This window comes from Jaculus jaculus, chromosome 14 (assembly GCF_020740685.1).
Source record: "Jaculus jaculus isolate mJacJac1 chromosome 14, mJacJac1.mat.Y.cur, whole genome shotgun sequence".
NCBI lineage: Eukaryota > Metazoa > Chordata > Mammalia > Rodentia > Dipodidae > Jaculus > Jaculus jaculus.
The window spans coordinates 8,198,196-8,204,274 of NC_059115.1; the positions used below are offsets into that span (position 1 = coordinate 8,198,196).

Here is a 6,079-nt window from a genome sequence, read left to right on the forward strand (position 1 = left end):
ATCCTAAAATTCATTTGGAAGCACAAAAACCTTGAATATCCAAAACAAATTTGAGTAAGAAAAATAAAAATAAAAATAAGGCTGGTAGTATCACCATACCTGATTTTAAGCTATATTACAAAGCCATCATAACAAAAACAGCATGGCATTGGCACACAGACAGACATATAGATCCATGGAACAGAATAGAGGACCCAGATGTTAATCCATGGTAGCGACAGCCATCAGATTTTTTTTTTTGTATCTTATTTTATTTTTTATTAGTTTTATATTCAGCAAATACAGGCAGTTTGGTACCATTATTGGGCTCATCCGTGACCTACCCCCTCCCCACTGACCCCTCCTTGTTGAGGTATATGGGTCGTGCATTGTGGAGTTAGCCCCACAGTTATTGGTACGATAAATGTCTCTGCATATCATGACCCAACATGTGGCTCTGACATTCTTTCCACCCCCTCTTCTGCAAAATTTCCCTGAGCCACATTGGGTTCATTTTTGGTCTGCTTCAGTGATGAGGTGTTGGGGGCCTCTGAGCTCTGGCTTTCTGATTTGGTAGGCATTGATTTTTCTCTGTGTTGGTCTCCTTCCCCCTTGTGCTGGTATCCAGTTCATCAGGAAAACAGCACCGTTGCTTGTTTTGCCAATTTTCCTTAGTTTCAGCTGGGGCCCTTTTGAGGTATGATAGGGTGGCTCTCTCCTTAGGATCTGCATCTATCTGAAAAAGAGAAGCAGATTCTCCAATGGAGAGTAAGCACCAGGACAAATGAGATAACCCTTACTTTTTAAATAGAGAGCTTAAGAGGTGTAGGCCCTCTTGTAGCCCAGGATTGATGGTAGCTTGTTATTGGAGAGTGGGCTTATGCTTGGGTATGGTTCTGACTTGTTTCCCAGCTCCAGCTATGGGTCCTGTACCACTGAGGGGATCAGTTAGCCAAATCAAGAGCAGTTTGTTCCCCACCATGTCTGTATGCCACTATTGTACTTGTGTGGGCATCACAACAGGTTATTTATTGCTAAGTAGGTTAGACCATGAGCTGCTTGGACAGATATTGGTCATTTCCCCCAGTCACCCATGTAACACCTTCTGGCACTAGACACACTGACTGTCTGGGGACTGACTCTCTTCCAGCTTCCAGCCATGCTGTTCCATTTTACGTGTCAGCTGCATATGGTGTCTTCAGCAATAGAGTATTATCACTAACCTTTGGTGGGTCATCAAGTACTCTGACAGAAGTCTGTCATTGTTTTGGGAAACCTTGTAGGTTTCTCTGATCAAAAGCTCATTGTGGATGGTAGCCCCATGCTGGTACTGAGAGTTACAGGTCAGTGCCCACTAAGAAAATGAGGAAACAGATAATTAATATCCAAGAGTTAGAGAGGAAAGAGAGAGAGAGAGAGAGGGAGTGGGAGAGGGAGGGAGGGAAGACGAAGATGTAGAAGATTTAGGTTAGACTTGATCCTACCCTCTCTAGTGTCTTGTGGTTCAGGTGTTTCCTGTAAGGGCCTGGTGACAGCCATCAGATTTTTGACAAAAATGTCAACAATATTCATTGGAGAAAAGACAGCCTCTTCAACAAGTGGTGCTGAGAAAACTGGATATCTATATGTAGAAAGATGAAAATAGATCCTTGTCTTTCTCCATGAACAAGAATCAAATCCAAGTGGATCAGGGACCTTAATATCAGACCTGAAATTCTGAAATTACTCAAGGAAAAGGTAATGGAAATGCTTCAATACATTGGCATAGGTAATGACTTTCTGAATATAACCACAATTGCTCAGAAAATAAAACCACTAATTAACCACTGGGATCTCGTGAAAGTACAAAGCTTTTGTACAGCAAAGGACACTGTGAATAGAGCAAAGAGACAACTTACAGAATGGGAGAGAATCATTGCTAGCTACACATCTGACAGTGTATTGGTATCTAAAGCATATGAAAACAGTACAATAAGAAATCAAACAACCCAATTAAAAATGGGCTATGGAACTAAACAGAGAGTTCTCATCAGAAGAAATACCGATGGCATGTAAAAATCTAAAAAATTGTTCTACATACTAAGCCATCAGGGAAATGCAAACTAAAACTACCTTGAGATTCTATCTCTCTCTTTTCAGAATGGCTACCATCAAGAAAACAGGGCTGGAGAGATGGCTTAGCGGTTAAGTGCTTGCCTGTGAAGTCTAAGGATCCCGGTTCGAGGCTTGAATCCCCAGGACCCACGTTAGCCAGATGCACAAGGGGGCGCATGCATCTGGAGTTCATTTGCAGTGGCTGGAGGCCCTGGCGCACCCATCCTCTCTCTTCTCTCCCTATCTGCCTCTTTCTTTCTCTGTCACTATCAAATAAATAAATAAAAATAAACAAAAAAAGAAAAACAAAACAAAACAAACAGAAAAAGAAAACAAATGTTGATAAATTTTGGCAAGGATGTGGTAAAAGGGGAACCCTTCTGCACTGTTGGTGGGAATGTAGTCTGGTACAGCCATTGTGGAAATCAGTGTGGAGGTTCTTGAGACAACTAAAAATAGATTTTCCATATTATCTAACTATAGCACTCCTAGGCATATATCCTAATGACTCTTCTCACTACCTTAGAGATACTTGCACAACCATGTTTATTGCTGCTCTATTCACAATAGCTAGGAAATGGAACCAGTCTAGATGTCCATCCACAGATGAATGGATAATAAAGATGTGGTACATCCACACAATGGAGTTCTATTCAGGGGTAAAGAAAAATGAAATTATGAAATTTGCAGGGAAATGGGCGGATCTGGAAAGGATTATACTAAGTGAGGTAACCCAGGCCCAAAAAGCCAAACGTCACATGTTCTCTCTCATACATGGATCCTAGCTACAAATATATAGACTTGTGTGTGAGCTGGAACCAAAAATCAGTAGCAGAGGCCTATAAACTAGAAAAAGTCTTCAAGGAGGGAGAGGAAGGCAGGTCTTAAGGGGATGGTATTGCATATATGTAAGTAGAAGAACAGATCACAGGGAGGACAGAGGCCCAAGTGAGTCAGGGGAAGAGATTCTATAAGAGAGTACGGGGAGCAGGGAGGGTCAATCAAAGTTCAAGATATTCTCAATAAGACATATGAAAACCTACTTTCTTGAATAATGGCACACCCAGAAGTCATAGATTGTTACTAGAAAATTTTCAGTGTCTGGGATGGGATACCTTCCCATGAGTTGTTGGCTAGGGAGGTCCCTGTTGTCTCTAAAACATGACAGGCTATCGCCAAGGCCCTTGGTTTTCCTTGAGAAAGAGATGGAAAGACCCCATTGCTGAAGACTTCACATGCCTGAGCGGCAAAGTCACTGAGAAATCAAGCTGGTGCTGAGCAGAAAACCTTCTCCCTGTAGACCAGCCCACTGAAAGCTGAAAAAGGCTGCACTGCATGCAGCCTTATGGGAGACAGAAATCATCAATGATGAAAACAGTGGACACTGGAAGCCTCAAGTTTGGCCAGACAGGCCAAATGACTGAACAGGTGCAATAGTGGCATGTCTGCTCTGGGGGAAACCAACTGCTCTCTAATTGGACTGAAGGCCCGCTCTGTGGGATGGAATACATGCCTGGTACTGAAAACCTAATCAAAAGCCTATGCTGGGGTGGTCATGAGCCTTAGGGGTATAAAGCCTGCTCTTGTCTGGACAATTGCATATATTACTCTCACCAAATTGCCCTGAAAGCACTACACTTAATGTTCATGTTCATATATTAATGCTACTCTCACTTCTGGTTAGAGAAGCTTCTCTTTCAGATGACAGTGACCACTGGGATGACCAAAAGGCAACACAGTGCTGAGAAGAAGGGACGGAGGAGTGTCCAGCACTGAAACATCTCACACCCTCCAAGGCTCAGGATCCATTGTGGAAGAGGTGCCAAAAAGAATATAAGAGCTAAAGGAAGGGTACCACTCCTTACATACAACTGTCTGAACAGAAATTGGCCTTGATATCCAAGACCTCGCAGTACCTAGCAATACCAACACAAGACCCTCATAATAAGAGAAAAAGATGATGACATCAAATTAAAAGATAGCCTAATGGAGAGAGGAGGGGACATGATGGAGAGCAGAGTTATGAAAGGGAAAGCAGAGAGGGGAGGGAAATACCATGGTTTATTGTCTATAAGCATAGAAGTTGTCAAAAATACATATATAGGGCTGGAGAGATGGCTTAGCGGTTAAGCGCTTGCCCGTGAAGCCTAAGGACCCCGGTTCGAGGCTCGCTTCCCCAGGTCCCACGTTAGCCAGATGCACAAGGGGGCGCACGCGTCTGGAGTTCGTTTGCAGAGGCTGGAAGCCCTGGCGCGCCCATTCTCTCTCTCTCCCTCTATCTGTCTTTCTCTCTGTGTCTGTCACTCTCAAATAAATAAATAAATTATAAATAAAAATACATATATATTGGGCTGGAGAGATGGCTTAGCGGTTAAACGCTTGTCTGTGAAGCCTAAGGACCCTGATTCGAGGCTCGGTTCCCCAGATCCCACGTTAGCCAGATGCACAAGGGGGCGCATGCGTCTGGAGTTAGTTTGCAGAGGCTGGAAGCCCTGGCGTGCCCATTCTCTCTCCCTCCCTCTATCTGTCCTTCTCTCTGTGTCTGTCACTCTCAAATAAATAAATAAAAAATTTTAAAAAATACATATATATTAAAAAAGAAAAAAAAATTACAAAAACCTTTGATGAAAAAGATGTTTTCTTTTTAGGCTAGAATCTGGGCTTCAAGACTACCATGGTGCCTATGGAAATAAGGGAGGTGGAGACAGGAGAATTTCCTGGAAGCTTGATGAATAACAAAGACAAATAGAATCTCAAATGTGATAGAAGTCGTTGTGTTCTGTGACCTCCATCCATGCACTTTAAATAATAACTTTTAAAAAGAACTAAAATCTATTTTTTTTCTTTTTCTTTTTTACATCAGAAGGATAACGTGCTGGTGTGTAACAAGGTTTGTGGGAGGCACATGCCATACAAGTGCGTGGATACCCAATCATTACGCTTATGGACAAAAAAAGGATCCAAGACAGTATTTATATTTATTTAATTTATGTATGAGAGAGAACATGGGCTTTTCAGGGTTTCTTGCTTTTTTATTTTAACTTTTTAAATTTATTTTTATTATTTTTTCAAATTTTTATTAACAACATCCATCGTTATAAAAATTTGCAAATGGTAATACCCTCCCTCCCCCTACTTTCCCCTTTGAAACTCCATCATGTCACCTCCCCCTCTCAATTAGTCTCTCTTTTATTTTGATGCCATGATCTTTTCCTCCGCTTATGATGGTCTTGTGTAGGGAGTGTCAGGCACTGTGAGGTCATGGATATCCAGGCCATTTTGTGTCTGGGGGGAGCACATTGTAAGGAGTCCTACTCTTCATTTGGCTCTTACATTCTTTCTGTCACCTCTTCCGCATTAGACCCTGAGCCTTGAGAGGTGTGATGGAGGCATTACAGTACTGAGTACTTCAGTCACTTCTTTCCAGCACCATGATACCTTCTGAGTCATCCCAAGGTCATTGCCATCTGAAAAGAGAAGATTCTCTACCAAAAGTGAGAGAAGCATTAATATAAGGGTATGAACATTAAGAGAAGTGCTTACTGGGCAGTTTGATAAGCATAGTATATACATTTAGCCAGACAGCAGCAGACGTTACACCCCTAGGGCTCATGACTACCCCTGTTTTAAGTTTCCAGTATCAGGGATGTATTCCCTCCCATGGAGTGGGCGTCCAGTCCAATTAGAGGGCAGTTGGTTTCTACCATGACAGACATCTCAGTATTGCACCTGTTGGCTCATTTGGCCTGGCTGACCAAATTTAAGGCTTGCAGTATCCACTGTTGAGTATCTTCACTGGTGATATCTCCTTCTCCCATTGAACTGCATGCAGAATGGCTTCTTCCAGCTTTCTGTCAGCTGGTCTACATGGAGGAGGTTATCAGCTCAGTTCCAGCAGGATTTCTCAGTGGCCTTGCAGCCCAAGTATGTGGAGTCTTCAGCAATAGGGCCAGGATTTTTGCCTTTGAAAATGAACTCTAGTTGCATGTGTCACTTTGGCATCTGG

The 6,079-nt window shown here is 42.6% G+C and overlaps 1 non-coding gene across 1 annotated transcript; it reads right to left on the minus strand.

The window, feature by feature from the left end:
• Positions 1-4,930: 4,930 nt before the first annotated feature.
• LOC123454978 lies at positions 4,931-5,033 on the minus strand. The gene has a single exon (XR_006633614.1). It is a non-coding gene; the product is annotated as a small nucleolar RNA U13 (small nucleolar RNA).
• Between the last annotated feature and the right edge of the window lie 1,046 nt (positions 5,034-6,079).